Source organism: Stegodyphus dumicola, chromosome 6 (assembly GCF_044657685.1).
Source record: "Stegodyphus dumicola isolate Sdum_Otavi_A_Nest chromosome 6, ASM4465768v1".
NCBI lineage: Eukaryota > Metazoa > Arthropoda > Arachnida > Araneae > Eresidae > Stegodyphus > Stegodyphus dumicola.
Window position 1 is genome coordinate 22879631 of NC_140773.1, and position 16894 is coordinate 22896524.

Consider the following 16894-nt stretch of genomic DNA (forward strand, 5'->3'; position numbering starts at 1 on the left):
TGGGAAAATTTTATTTGGAATGAACCTAATTTTTTAATTCTGGAAGAAGGTATCAAGTAAGCTTAACAAAAAAATAGATATTAATAAATATATATCAAATTCAATTAACATTGAGGCGCTAAATATTCCAGGGCTAATTTTTTAAAAACTATTCATGCTATTTATACAAATCTTATCAATTTGGCATAATTGAGTCGTAGAATTGAAATATGGAAAAAAATTGCCATTGCATTTCAGAAAAAGTCAGATTTTTCTGTCAAAATACCTATATTAGAACAACGCTATATATAAATCTAATACATATGCTAAGTCGCGCTTTCGAGACATGAAAAATGCAAGCTGAATTTCGTCCTCTTCCGCCTTTCTTTTCGCAGTGTACATTTTGTAATTAAGAGAAAGCAGGCTTGTATTTATTATTACAAATTTTCTATTTCATACTTAAACGAACTGAAGGTATTAACACTTTTCATATGTTATTACTATTGCTATTAATTTTATTTTTATTACATCATGATTAGAACAGCAGCAGGTAATTAACGCAATAATCGAGATCTGGAGAAATTTAATTTGATATTGAAAAATGTAAAACTCAAAATGTTTTGAAGTTTTACATTAAAGGCTTAAATTTAATTGGCTATTTAACTACACCTCTTGAATCTTCTTTTACTCTGATGAACTTTCGTCTTTCTACTTAATAGCAATCTAAACTTAAAAAATCTGATGTGTACAACACATGACTTCCTTGTACGGAATATTAAATTATACGCATTTTTTTTTTTTTTTTTTTTTTTTTGCATTCCATTTAAACTTATTAGATTGAATTAAACCTACTTCGCCGACAGCGCATAAACCACAATAGAATAAATGCATTCTTTAAAATTCACTTTGTTTACCACAGCGACACTCTGGCGCTAGGTTTACTTAACAGTATTATATTTCGTTCATGTTATAACTCAGAATGCACAAAATTTATATCATTTAAAGAATTATCTAATCGTTGTCACACGTTCTATTCAAATACTATAATAAAGCTAGAACGTTGTATAAAAGAGATTAAGCAAACAAAACAAAAAAGAAACAGTTTTTCACAGACGATTGAATATTTCTCATTCAATTAATTCAGTTTTCACTTCGCGACAAGTCAAAAATACATAAAAACTCAAAACATCTGTATTAAAAATTACGAAGTAAATCTTAAACGCTTATTTCCTCGAAAAAATTCCAGAAAGGATTAAGCATGATTTAAATAATAAATGGAAGCGTTATCTTTGTTGTTGCGAAGCTAAGTTTCTCTAGATTGGCAACAAATCTGTTATCCTGCTGTTTCAAATGTAAACAAGAGCAATGGCCGCCATCAAAAACATTATTAGGCTTAACGGCACTTAAACAATTTTAAAAGTGTTGATAATTTTTTAAATATTGCATACAGATTTACTAAAGGCATAAAAACCTTAACCGGAAGATAAGAACAATATAATTCAATCATTTTTAAAGCAAAAAATGTACAATTTACAAACATATAAGAGTAAAGCAACTGAGATCACTGAGCCGGGTAACAGAGTGGATATATATATATATATATATATATATTTATATTTATATACGTTTGGTGCGGTCGATTGCAACCAAAATACGAGTTGCACATCTACATGTTATAGCAGTCCTATATACAAAATTTCAACGTTCTGAGGCTACTCGTTTTTGAGTTATGCGAGATACGTATATACGTTCGTACAGACGCCACGAAAAATTCTCTTCAGAATTCATTTTAAAGCAGTTTTATAATTTTTTTTGGAGGAAAAGAGTGTTTTATTCTGTCCTTACGTACAGATATAACGGAAATACATCGTTAAATTGCATTTGAAAGAGGTCAAAATGGGATATTTTCGTTGAAATATGCTGCCTGAAACTTTTCGCGATTACAATACTTCTTTTTTACTTCCTAGGAAGTAAAAAGCAAATGAAAAGCAAAATTTAATTATAAGGTTTATTAAAAGCTACGTCTTGTAGTACGACATAACAAATTACAGCCACTGCTATTTCCGATGTTTCCGTAACTCAGATAGTAAAATAAATACACGCAAGCTATCTTTCAATAGCTAAACTAACTTGGCTGTAGCTAAAGTGGATGCTAACCCTTCTCGATAGCAAATACAAAAATTCACTCACCAAAAACGTGGGTAGGTTGTAGATGGCCGTTTTAGAGTAAACAGCGTTTCAAGCCGCCTGTCACAGCTTTCTCTCCTAAGCCACAAATTCTTTTGCTGTTTAATCTAATTTGCATTTTGGCGATGGAAGAAATAAAAGAGAGGATAGAATTAACGTAAAAATAGAGTATTAACTAAAAATAAAACTTGCAAGAGACACTATGAGAAAGACAGAAATACAAGTTAACGTATTTTTGCGAAATATCATCTGATGGCATCTGATAAATCCAAATGCAATTCTTAACAGCTGGGATTGTCATTTGACATCTGGCGTGCAGAGCAGTTCTTGATCAAATGACAATTTTCTTCAAAAGCAAGCGGGAAAATTTTCCTCCCCGCCCTTCAAAAGTCATAAATCCATGATCTATGCAACGTCGGATTAAACTGAATCTTTTCTACTCCCCCCCCCGAATCGAATGTAATTTTAAAAAACTAACCTAAAGTATTATTTTATAAGACCGTTATACCCGATGATTGCATTTTCTTGAGCTTTCTTTCTTTTTTTTTTTTTTTTTTTTTTTTTCCAAAATTTGAAAAATTTTTAATAAATAATTTATTTATTTCTTAGTTTTGAGGTTCCGTTCTAGAAATCTCGAAGGTTTGAAATTCTAGAAGGCAGTTTAATTTAAAAAAAAAGGCTTAACAAAGAAGTGGGGAGCTGAATGAGACAAAAAGTAGTTATAGAAAATGGAAAATGATATGAAAAAAAGGAAAATGAAAGTACTGGGCTACTTATGGGTTACTTAATATATATATATGTCATAATAAGAGCAAAGGAAATGACGGAACACTGTAGATGCAGTGATCTAAAGACCCATATTGAAGAAGATTTTTGCTTGCGTAGTATTTAAAGAACTTGGCAGTCGAGGCAGTTTTAATTCCATTTTTATTTCCAATTGATATTTGTGGCCACAATCACTTGGCACTCTAGTCTAAATATTCCAGGGCTAATTTTTTAAAAACACACAGAAGATTTACATTTTTGATATTTTTGAGATAGAAAGCAAGCCAGCGAAATTACATCTTAGCAAAGTAGAGAGCAAAAGCTGAAGTGCGTAGTTATGAAAGATGGAAGCACGCGAAGAGAAAGGTTTTGGTTTATAATTCGGTGATTGGTCGTCAAGAGGCATCTAGTATTAACGGTTACGTAAGATCGCATGATTAATTTGAATGACGCAATGCAGATAAGTTATTACGATTTTAGAATAGAGAGGAAGAATTAATGTTTATAGTTATATTATAATTCTGATTCATACATTTTTATCTTACATATATATATGTAATATGATGACTTGGAGTGAGCTTTAACGGATTGACGATGGTTCTCCGGAGCGACTTTACTGCGTAGTTAGAAAGATGACATTCGAAGGAGAGACTTGTAAACAGACGTGGCCGAATTGAATATAATTTTTATTTGTCGATAGGAAGTAATTATTGAAAACGTATTTTTTGTCACACATGTTCGCTAGCACAATACGCATGAAACGTCATGATCAGAAATATTTTCGTTAGCCATTCTTCTGTTAATAATACTTTTATAAATAAAGCTAAATCAAAATAATTCTCTTTAAGTTTTTCCAAAAGAATATTAAAACCAAAATAATACCCTTTAAATGCCAAATTTAAAATACGTTTTATACCAAAATAATATACTTTTTAAACTTTCAAAATCAAAACACAATTATTAAATCAGTAATTGCAATTCAATAATAATTCGCATCAACATTCCTTTTATTAATCGTCTCTGTTTGACTTATTGTGACGAGAAAACGAGCCCGGAAATCGACACGAAAATACACATATTTCACTCTTGATTAGTTTTTCGGAAAACACGATAATCACCACACAACTCTCGAGGACGACACTAAATGACGCAAAGGTAACGAGGAATCTTCCCAGCCTCAAAATTAGGTCAACGGTAAAAGCACATTTGGTGTTCGATGTAAACACAGACCACGCATCGTAGGTGGCAAAAGGATGATTCTCTGGGAGTGAGAAAAACCGGAATATACAAGTCACAAGCCGGGGAATTATTTTAAAGTCCGTAACATTTTAATCCTTGGGTTATTTTATTTTTTTAGATAATCCCTTTGAAGGTGGAATCCTACCGACTTTCTGTAATGTAGGTTCTCATGCATTATTGATGTTGGGCAGTAGGGGGGAATACAAATGAGACAAAATTTCGAATATAAAATGATACGTTTATTTTAGCATCCATTTCCCAAGCGTTCCACCTGTACAAAACGACTGTGACTACCACTCAATAATATACCGAACTATAGCTAAGAGCAACTTTGCCGGTTCCTGAAATAAAGCCCGGAGGCACATGATGTAAAAGTTTTGGACGTGGGCATCTCTGAAGACAAATTGGAGGCAAAGGAAAAGAAAAAAAAAAAAAAGAGGGCGACTAAAAGGTCAAAAAGCCAAAAGAGAGAATCGGATAAATATCCTCAGAGCACGACGAGTGTCGAAATAGAATATCAGATAAAGATTTCCAAATACAAGATACTAGTTACAGAAATCAAGATACAAGGTACAATCAAGAAACTCTGTGCAAAATACAACAAACAATAAAAGGTATACATATACATGATGCAATACAAAAATTTCAGAAAAAACAAGTAAAACTCTTACAAGTGCAGAGAAGATATCAACACAAGTACAAACATCAATAAGAACTGAAATCTGATAAGTGTCGAAGTAAAGACAATCATCACTGAGGGCTCAAGTAACAAAATTTTGATGGCCATCCATATAGCATGTGCTGCAAGAGACCTAATTGCTTTGTCTTCATGGAGAATCTCATGATTAAATACTTGAGAGTAGTTCACAAAGTCGCAGGAGATGGCCTTTGTAAAGAACTTCTCATTTGTTCTAAAGAATTCAGCAGTAGTTTCAATTTTTAAATCCCTCTGAAGAAGCTCATTTCGGACAAGGTTGTTGATCAATAATGATTCGAAGAACATTGTTCTGTACTACTTGGAGATGATTAAGACACAATAACACGCCGAATAAATACTGATTCAGAAGTCAAACAACAAAAATCAGCGTTAATTCACAAAATTTTCACAGGACTAGTTTCGATGGTTTTACCGAACCATCATCTTCAGCTGCAAAACCGCAAATGAACAAGATAGGAAATAATGTTTAGATAAGATAAGAAAGCCTGGACAAGAATAAGCAAGTGGCGCCATCTGTTGGCGAAACCACAACTAAAACATAATTTCTCTAAAACCCGAAGGCAAATTTGGATTGGAATTAGGATCGTTAACTAGAACAGAAAGATTTTTATGAATGTGAAATGCCTCTAGAAAATCCAGTTCTCCAATGGAAGATGTTTTTTGAATAATTTTGGCAGCAGAAAAATTGAAAGTGTGATTTTCGGACGAACAATGTTGAGCAACAGAAGACTTCTGTGTTTCCTTTTTTCTAACATATGCCTCATGTTCTTTGACGCGAAATTTTAAGGCTCTCTTAGTTTGGCCAATGTAAATTAAACCGCACTGGCAAGGAATCCTATAAATACCCCAGGAATTCATATCCGGAATGGGGTCCTTGAGTACAGAAGTTGGAATTTTATTGATGAGAGAGTAAACAACCCGAAAGTTAAATTTCTGCAAAATATGTGCAACTTTATAGCTAATTGATGGAAAGAAGGGAATGACAACAGAATTTTTATAATCTCCTAAAATAAGAGTGTAGCTTTTAGTGTGTTGAGATGAGAATTTTTTAACTGCTTGATTAATAATGTTGGGTGAAAAGCCCCTGTCAATAGCTATTGCTTTTAAATAATTTAGTTCTTCATCAAGGGCTAGTTTGGAGGAGCAAACTTGAAGAGCACGGAAAACATAGGAATAAAATGAAGCTAACTTTTGTTTAGTCGGATGACAGGATTTAAAGTGTGGTGGAAGGCAAACCGATGAAGGTTTACGGTAAACTGTAGTACTGAAGTTGGATGTGTTACTTGTAACCAGAATGTCGAGAAACGGAAGAGAATTGCAAGTCTCAAGTTCAAAAGTGAACTGAATAGCAGGATCAATAGAATTCATTGTTGAAAGAACTCTATTTAAATCATCTTTATTACCTTCAAACAGGGTAAAAGTATCGTCTACGTAGCGGAACCATGCCGGGAAGTTTAAAGTTTCAAACAACTTTGATTCATAATAATGCATGTAGATATCAGCCAGGATGGGACTGAGGGGGCTTCCCATGGCTAATCCCTCAGTTTGCTTGTAATATTTATTTTGGAAAACAAAATGTGTTTATTTCAAACAGAGTTGAGTGAGAGAAATTAGCTCATCAATTTCGATGCAAGAGAAATGAAATTCGCGAAGTCTGGTTTCTAGACATCTTAATGCACCCTCCACTGGGACATTGGTGAATAATGATTTTACATCAAAAGAAACCATGAGTAAATTACGAGGATAAATGTTTTTAACCTTTTTTACAAAATCTATTGAATTTTTTATGGTGTAAATGTTATTGTCTAATAGAGTGGAAAATCTAGAAACTAAATATTTAGCTAATGGATACGAGGCAGTACCTAAATTTGATACAATAGGGCGGAAAGGAAAACCACTTTTATGAATTTTGGGAAGATGTAAGATCGATGTAAGAACACTTACATCGATGGTGTCACTAAACTCTTAAACGAAGGACCATATAATCCGATCCCTAAAGATCCTTCACCTTCGGACTTATCCAAAATAAAAACTGCGATCAAATCTTCGCAAATCATTTCAAGCAACTTAAAACATTCGCTTATCCCATCTGTTGCGAATTGTGCCAGATTATATGCTCTTCCCAAAATTCATAAAAGTGGTATTCCTTTCCGCCCTATTGTATCAAATTTAGGTACTGCCTCGTATCCATTAGCTAAATATTTAGTTTCTAGATTTTCCACTCTATTAGACAATAACATTTATACCATAAAAAATTCAATGGAGTTTGTAAAAAAGTTAAAAACATTTCTCCTCGTAATTTACTCATGGTTTTTTTTGATGTAAAATCATTATTCACCAATGTCCCAGTGGAGGGTGCATTAAGATGTCTAGAAACCAGACTTCGCGAATTTCATTTCTCTTGCATCGAAATTGATGAGCTAATTTCTCTCACTCAACTCTGTTTGAAACAAACACATTTTGTTTTCCAAAATAAATATTACAAGCAAACTGAGGGATTAGCCATGGGAAGCCCCCTCAGTCCCATCCTGGCTGATATCTACATACATTATTATGAATCAAAATTGTTTGAAACTTTAAACTTCCCGGCATGGTTCCGCTACGTAGACGATACTTTTACCCTGTTTGAAGGTAATAAAGATGATTTAAATAGAGTTCTTTCAACAATTAATTCTATTGATCCTGCTATTCAGTTCACTTTTGAACTTGAGACTTGCAATTCTCTTCCGTTTCTCGACATTCTGGTCACACGTAACACATCCAACTTCAGTACTACAGTTTACCGTAAACCTTCATCGGTTTGCCTTCCACCACACTTTAAATCATATCATCCGACTAAACAAAAGTTAGCTTCATTTTATTCCTATGTTTTCCGTGCTCTTCAAGTTTGCTCCTCCAAACTAGCCCTTGATGAAGAACTAAATTATTTAAAAGCAATAGCTATTGACAGGAGCTTTTCACCCAACATTATTAATCAAGCAGTTAAAAAATTCTCATCTCAACACACTAAAAGCCACACTCTTATTTTAGGAGATTATAAAAATTCTGTTGTCATTCCCTTCTTTCCATCAATTAGCTATAAAGTTGCACATATTTTGCAGAAATTTAACTTTCGGGTTGTTTACTCTCCCATCAATAAAATTCCAACTTCTGTACTCAAGGACCCCATTCCGGATATGAATTCCTGGGGTATTTATAGGATTCCTTGCCAGTGCGGTTTAATTTACATTGGCCAAACTAAGAGAGCCTTAAAATTTCGCGTCAAAGAACATGAGGCATATGTTAGAAAAAAGGAAACACAGAAGTCTTCTGTTGCTCAACATTGTTGGTCCGAAAATCACACTTTCAATTTTTCTGCTGCCAAAATTATTCAAAAAACATCTTCCATTGGAGAACTGGATTTTCTAGAGGCATTTCACATTCATAAAAATCTTTCTGTTCTAGTTAACGATCCTAATTCCAATCCAAATTTGCCTTCGGCTTTTAGAGAAATTATGTTTTAGTTGTGGTTTCGCCAACAGATGGCGCCACTTGCTTATTCTTGTCCAGGCTTTCTTATCTTATCTAAACATTATTTCCTATCTTGTTCATTTGCGGTTTTGCAGCTGAAGATGATGGTTCGGTAAAACCATCGAAACTAGTCCTGTGAAAATTTTGTGAATTAACGCTGATTTTTGTTGTTTGACTTCTGAATCAGTACTTGGAGATGATAAAGTTAATTTTTCGTAGCAGTATTTTATGCACAAGCAGCAGAACACAGGATGGACCTAATACACGTAGTGTAAATTTGTGCGTAGGGCGTAGATTAGAGTATTTTCCGATAGCAGGGAAAAACATGTTCATGATTCCAATAGCTTTGCTTTTGACACTTTTAATATGGTTAGAACATATAAGACTTCGTTTAAAAACATGCCTAGATATTTGGCGTGGTTAACAATGGGAACAGGTTCTTGAAATAGGAGTAATTCTTTGAAGTTAGTACGTTGTTTTGTCTTTCTGAGGATAAGGAAGTGTGATTTGCTTGCATTAATTTTAACACACCAGTTTGTGCATCAAGTAAACAGGTAAAAGTACAATGGAGCATCAGAAACTTCACTACAGAACCCAATAGGTATTGACCCGATACACTAACCAGCTAAAATATGAAAAACTTGAACTGACTATATGCTATTTTTAAGTAATACCGGAGTTATACATCGAAGTTTTTACATTTAAATATAAGAGGATAATAACATAAAATTAGATACAAAGTTCTATGTAAAATTACATAAATACACAAGCTGTTTACTGTATTCATTAAAATATTGGATTACGTGAATATAATAATTTTGGTTGGTTGACTTTTAATGGCACAAAACCTTGAAGGTTGTTATGCGCCAGACGAATGGTGCATAAAATCCAAAATGCACAAACACACTGTATCAGATGATTGTTGAAATGAACCTGTAATGCTGATGAAGGCATGGAGAAATGACTAAGAAATGCTCTAGCAACATATAGAGTAGGATAAAATGTAGTTCAAATCATATGGTTGATATTTTGGAGACCATTGCACTGAAAATATTCCATTTTTATGTAAGTGGATAAACATATGGGATTTGATTTTTTTACTATATTGTGAGTCTGATTCTTGTTATGTAGGGATTAAGGATATTTGTTACAGGTAAAACTTGTACTGAGCTCAGATCTTTCAGTCCAAAGTTCATAACCAAAGTTTATGTTCTCAGCTCAGTAGGTTCGGTGTTTTGGAGCATTATGAAAATTGTTAATGTTGAGTCAATTATTGGGGGTGTAATATAGACATAGCCCTTTCCGCTCTTTTATTTCTCGGTCCTAAGGTGTAACTTGGCATAGCTCCAGTCCTAGAGCACTGAGCTTTTCGGTGCGCTTACATGATTTTTGGATACACGTGGCGTTGAGATATCACCTATCTTTTAAAGTTAAAATCTAAATTGATGAGTTTCAGAATGTGTAGGTCACTTGCAAGTGGGTAGAAGAACAGCTAATGGTTTGCATCTCCTTTGATTCCACTGACGCAGTTGTCGCTAATGGAGAGGTTCCTTTTGAGAATATAACCCTTTGAGAATCTAGATATGGGCCATGACCGAGGAGATAATAAGCTAGGAAGGGCTTGGAGCTTCTGATTTCTGTGCCGATTTTTGCGAAGATACTTACTTGCGGCAAACTTGAACAAATGGGCCTTAACGTAGAAATTTCGTTGCCTTGAGCGACGAAAAAAGTTCGATGTTGAAGAAAAGTGTAAATAAGAAGGATCAATTCTCTGTGCATGCCCATGTTGATAAGCCTTGAAGATGAGCCCCTCATGACAGACGCGGTCGAAGGCTTTCGCCACGTCCAGAATAAGCAGTGCAGTACATTGCTTATTGTGAAAGTCGGCTCCAACAAATTCAACAATCCGCACAAGTTGTCTGGTAGTGTTTAAGGTTTTCGAAATCCATACTGGTCATTTGGAAGATGAGAGAGATATGGTTCCAGTCTCTTGAGTATGAGTCTTACCAAAGCTTACCTTACCAAGGCTAGATAGGAGGTTAATGGGACGATATCCACCTGGTTTGGTAACATCTGTTCCTGGCTTGGGAAGAAGAAAGAATAAGGTAACTGAAAAGGACGTCTATCCGTTACCACGCATCGATGAGGCTTTGGTCTGCCTGGCTGGTGTAAAAATTTTCTCTGTGATGTATCTGACTTCAGGCTACTGGCAAATAGAGGTTGATGATAAAGACAGTGAAAATACATCGTTCACGAATTGAGACTGAAGCCCGATCTTGATCCAAAAGTACAACTGCGCCGGCAAAACGGAAAAGTACCGAAAATTGAACTCTGATATGGTGAACCGAGAAATGACTTGGGGGGGGGGGGAAGTAGAAAGCTGTTACGCCGACATTTAAGACTGCATTGGAAATTCTAAACATATGCTGCTTTTAAAATTTTTGTGATTTTGCTGTTCAATTTTATGGTGTACAAGTGCGAAAAAGAACGATGCTTAATAAGAAAGCTACAAGATTCCTCCCCCCCCCCAAAAAAAAAATTAAGAGGAGTATTGCGAGTTTAGCGAGACCGTCAAAAACCATAATAAATGCTTTTGGATAAAAGTTAAAATCTGAAATTTTTCAGAATTTTTTCTTTCCCCCCTTCCTTCCTTCTGCTGACTAGCAAAGAAGAAAGTAATATAGAGAGGATAATCTGGTAATTTACAGTACTCTGCTAACAAAAAATAAGCAGAAGGAAAGATAAAAAAGAAGGTTCCCCCGAGATTTGACACAGGATCCCTGGATCCTAAAGTCAGAGTCCACAGTCCAGAGTCCTAAATATTACACCATGAAACCGTTTCACCCATGACGGGAATCTAACATGAGTGTCCTGGATAGAAAGTCCAAGCTTTAAACCGTCAAACAACATGGCACTCAAGTAATTACATCTCAAAATCAGACATGTCATAGTCACACAGGTGTTTACAGAAGTTAACGGTTCGCTCGGTCTGTCAGTTTCATATAGTTTCAGCAGGCCTATATCCTGAGATTGATCAGATTTCGAACTAATGCGTCACGCTTTGTAAATTTAAACGGGAGATTTATTTATTTTACTGCTCTTTAACATGCATCAGATTAGGTATTGAGCTTTGGCATGTCAGCTCGCCCACTATATGTAAAAGAGCGTTATTGACGTTATTTCGACAATCAAAATCGATTTTTAGGCTGAAAAAAGATTGGATTCTCATTTCAATATTTTCACTATTCAACAATAATCATAAACGGCGCCATATAAATCTTGGTAAATGTAAGACTAGGGGCAGAAAAAAAGGATAATAAAATAAGACGTAAGAGAATTTGAATTTATTGAAATAAAACGTTGGTGCACATCGAAACACCCTATGCACATTTCAATGGTTTTAGTCGTCGATATTGCGATTTTGTGAGATCTTGCCCAGTTGCTGAAGATGTCTAGCGCTAATTGCGTGGTAGACTCAAACTTTTTGGGCCATTTATGACTAACAGAAAATCGTCCGCGTGTGCGATGATGTTGCAATTTGGAAAGTTCTTGAAATTGTTTTTAGGATGGTGTTTGCCAAGATTGTCCAGAGAAGAGGTCTCAAGCAGCTAAAGGACATGCTCATCTTTCTTAGCTCTTTTAGAGACGTTAAATTCTTTTGGACAAAGAGCCATACCAACACTATCTGTAATGAGCTAGCCGATAGACTGGCAAAGTTTGCCACTGAAAGTCAAGTTATATATTTTGATTTGAAAACTTCTTTTGATTGCCTGAAATCCTTGCTGAAGAAACAAGTGCGTCTTCTTGGAAGGCAAGATGGAATGACCCTGATTCCAGAAGAAGGTTCACTTGCAATTTAATTTCAATAATAAGTCATAGAAGATGTATAAGCGCCAGGTATCTTAGTCAAGCTTTGACTTATCATGGACATTTTCCATCTTACTATGAAAGGTTCTCGATTAAAAATTGTGCTTGTTCATGTGGTATCAGAAATGCTAATTTAGAGCGCCTGCAATTTAGTTGTTCCATCATGAAAAATATTGTACAAGGATTTATCTCTAATATTGTTAAATTTACATCCTAAGTGATTTATGTAAAAATGTAGTGTCTAATTTAAGATTGCCGAATTTCGTAAATTATGTGTCTGTAAAAAGAAATGTAATTGTATACTTAATAAGTTCAGGATATTTTGCCTGTTTTATTTAAAACTAAAATGGTCATATTTAGGCTGTTAATTTATTCTGTTATACATATAAGTAACATGTGTTTTAAGTAACATGTGTTTTGTACATGTTGTAAGGATCCTAAGTTATACCAACGTTTATTTTATTTTAAAACTATACTATCACTTCTTATTTTCTATTTCCAGCCAGAATTAAATGCTTTAACGTGTTTATGCAAATTGTCTTGCTAACACCCAAGTATTTAAGTTGTGGCTTTTTGCCAAGAGTTAGGGAGTTTGGTTTGGTTTACGAGTTTCCAAGAGTTAGGGAGAGAGAAGGAGTTTTAGGAAGCAAGCCGCTTGCCACTGCAGTTTTACGAGTTTTCACTCGGTTGGTGGTTGCCTTTAAGGCCAGAGGTTTAGGCCTCTTGATATTTGCAAACGTATTGTAGTTTCAGCAGCTAGACGTACTACATATGTACTCCTTTTAAATAAAGGCCAGTCTTAGAGCTAGGCATTTGTATACTAATTCAAAGTTAGCTTTTAGTTAGAGTTTTAGTTAGTAGTTTATATTCTTACGTTCAGACCACAAGCGGTTGGTCTCTGTATTCCGAAGTTCGGAAGTGCGTGTAAAGTATTGAAAATAAAGGATTTCGTATACCCTTCTTGCTTGTGTCGTCTGTTATACACAAATCTTGAACATAGCTTGAGTAAGCTCCATGTTCTTATTCAGGGCATACCATGTTTCCAAAGCAAATCAAGAGAAACACAAGTCCTGACAATGTAAGTAACATATGTTTTATTTTATATTATATAGTTTGTAATTAAGGCCGCCCAGTCGGTATGGTAGTCAGGGAAGCTGACTGTGATGCCGAAGGGCCTTGGTTCGAATGAAGGCATGGTTGTAACTGTCCGTGCCTTCATAGGAAAGGCGATGGTAGCCCACCTATTAGATGCCTCCATAATAAAGAGACCACCATATAGGGCCTTGTTTCGAATGAAGGCATGGTTGTAACTGTCCGTGCCTTCATAGGAAAGGCGATGGTGGCCCACCTATTAGATGCCTCCATAATAAAGAGACCACCATATCCGGCCTTGTATAGATTAATGGACTGGGTTACATTTGTAATTGTTCACAATCTGCCATTGGAAAAAAAAGTTTGTAATTAAGTGTTATTTATCGGAGTGGCTGGTAGATCTGAACAGTCTTTAGAGAAGACGTTTAAATCTGTAGTAGTTAATCTTCTCTTGAGTTATTTTAAAGCAGTATGGTGGTTGTTTTGCCATTTGTGGGCCTGAGTGGTCCCGTTTTATTATTTAATGTCCGGTTTATAGCTCTACTAAGCCCTAATAAACCCCTACGATTGTACAGGTAATTTTGATCAGTCTTACATGTGTGTGTGTGTGTGTACATGTATACTAACGAAAGCTTAAAGTTATTTATCTGAATGTGAGAAATACACTCAATGTGAATTTTTGATAAAATTTTTGTTGTTATTATTTCCATTATGTATATTATCGTAAATTATATTTTAAAGTGAACCCTAATTTCCCTAATGCATTTTTATTCTTTCTCTGAAGGATCTTACAGATTTTTTTTAGCTTAAAAATTTCCAGTTAAAGAATACTAATAAAATCAGATATGGTATAATTTGATATATTCCGTGTAAAAGTAGAGTTAATTTTGTACGTGTTTTAATGCAAGTAATTCTGTTGTTTCTATTACATATTTCGAAGTAAAAAATAATAATGAAAGTTGAAGCAAAAGTAATTTTTCCACCATAGTTAAGAAAAAGTGATACTGAATTTATAATATTCAATAGATGGGTATTGGCAGAATAAAGCTCCTTCTATGATTTGTTCTTGATAAGCTTTGTAAAATTATGTGCAATCATTATCAATATTATGCGATAATTTCCCGGATAGTGATTTCAGAAATTAGCTTAAAAATTTAAAAATCTGGAATTAGCATAAATGCAGAAAGTCCTCCACTTGAATTTTGTTATATTAATTTTGTTTACCAAATGCAGACACCAGAAATTCCAAATTTCTTAAATTTTAATTATTTACAATTCTTACCATTACATTCGTTATGTCTAACAGTAATAATGTTCAGGTTAGGTCTATTAATAGCGTATATATGCTCGTATTTTCTAAACTAATCTTATTAACCAAGGTTTTTACAACTTCTGTTTTTCATTTTGAAAGAATTCTGGTGTTATTTTTATGCCATTTTCTCCACTTTGCCAATGACGACTGTGCGAAGAACTGTTTTTCTTCTTTAACACTCTTCTTTCACTTTCATGAAGCAATTAAGAATAATTACTTAAAAAACTAAAATTTCAATTAAAAAATTTTTGGGTTGCTAAAAGAGTTTATTTATTTTGCAGTCTTAACAATCGGGGTTTAGTTTTTTTAAGGTATCATGAGTTTCAAACTATGACTTCATATCAAAAATAGATTAACTACTCCAAATGTGGAAGCCCCAGTTAGTTACCACGGATATATTGCCAGGAAAGTGTTATCTCTTATCATACTTTCAGAACGTACTCATCTTAAATCACGTGATTTAAACTTTATCCTCTCAACGACGGACCATATGATTAGTTTTGCGGAATCGCACAATGACAACTTCTTTGCCTTTTGAAAAGGAAAAGACTTTTTACGTCCCTAGGTACGCCGGTTCTTAGGTACGCCGGTTTATTTGACAACACATCACTAAATCTTTTAAGACAAGAGTTTATGACTGGAAAGTAAATGAAAAATCGTTGTTTGCAGCCTAAAACGAAACACATTCCATGCTTTGAAGAGGCGCAAAATAAAAGCTTCTAAACCATAAACTTTACGAAGGATTGTTTCTGAGTTTGAAAAAAAAAAAAGGTGTTTTCGGTAGAGGCAATTTCGATATTTTGTAAAGTATGTGATGGAAAATTCCTTTTCTTTTTTTCCCTCGCAGTGGCAGGTATTAGCCATTTATAGGCTCTCGCCACTACTAAGGCCGAAAGCGGTTGTCCCTTTATTATGCAGACACATAATAGGTAGGCTACCTTGACTTTTATAAAGGAAGGGGCACATTACATCCATGCAATTCTTCGGGATTTGAACCGGATTCTTCGGTATGGCAATTAGAGCCACTAAACTTTCCCGTCTGGGCGGCTGTGACGCAAAAGTTGCAGTAGGGAAAAAAAAAACTGCCGTTAAGCAACATTTAGGCGAGATAAGCGTAAACGAGAAAATAAACAGGCAAAGAAAAATAGCCAAGTTTCTATATTTTTTGCTTATGTAAAGTTCTTTAGTAGTGTCGTCAATGAACGCATTTTATAATGAATGTGAAGATTTTTCTTTCCGGAAAACTAGAAAAAGTGAATAACAATAGATTTTGTGAGTTTTCAGGAATATATACACGGCAAATTATACCTAACGAATCTATGTTACGAAAAAATTAAGTGGACAATTATTTCTCGGAAATAATGGAGAAATATAGTGAACTTGTGAAAGGGGAAAAATATTCGTTTCAAATGGTGAAATGGATCACGCTAAATTTCATGCAGTGTGGTAATAGGTACTATGGATTTAGCTGCCAAGATATTTTTACTTAGTGTCCACGAACTCGTGAACTACTCTGCGATTTGCCAATTGTTTTATAAATCGTTTTGGGCAAACAGCATAAAATGTTTAATCCCAATGACATGTTGCTCTTTTTAAGCAATGCTGTACTATGCATTGTTAAATCAGGAAAGTAGTTAAAGATATTTTATGCATATGACTACTGCATGTGATTTGTATTGTTCGCACGCTGTATTATCTCGTTGAATAAATTCATGCAAATTATAACGATACTGACTAGTTAGTACCTAATGTAAAGTAAATATACTTAAAGCACCATATCGTATACAGAGTTTTAAATCCCAAGCTCCTAATTTAGCTTGTAGTCGAGGCCTGTTATAACACTTTGGGGAGCATGGCTGAGTGCGTGCATGTACACTTACTAACTTTTTGAAACTATGAAGTGAATTGTGAGTAGCTTTGGTGCGAATATGTTGCTTAGATTGAAATTTCACAGAATGCTATCTCCACACACAAAATTAAAGGAAATCTTGATTACATAAGATCTAATTTCATGATTTTCACTTTAACTATTGAATCGTTACAAGAGCAAACTTACACAGCGAAGTAAATGTGAAATGAGTAGTGATGATTTTTGATGCGTATGCTATTTCTCTCATTCAAAATTCAGAGAATGGGAATCAAACTTTGCCGGTAATATATATATATATATATATATATATATATACCTGAAACGTTCTTGAATGAACAAAAAGCAAATAAGCACA

General features: G+C 34.4%; 1 protein-coding gene across 1 annotated transcript in view; it reads right to left on the reverse strand.

Moving 5' to 3' along the window:
• Positions 1-2381, reverse strand: part of LOC118180634 (uncharacterized) — a 53293-nt gene extending 50912 nt beyond the window's left edge. The window contains exon 1 of the mRNA XM_035349703.2: positions 2170-2381. The gene's annotated coding sequence lies outside the window, so the exon portion shown is untranslated. The remainder of the gene's footprint in view (positions 1-2169) is intronic.
• Positions 2382-16894: the final 14513 nt, after the last annotated feature.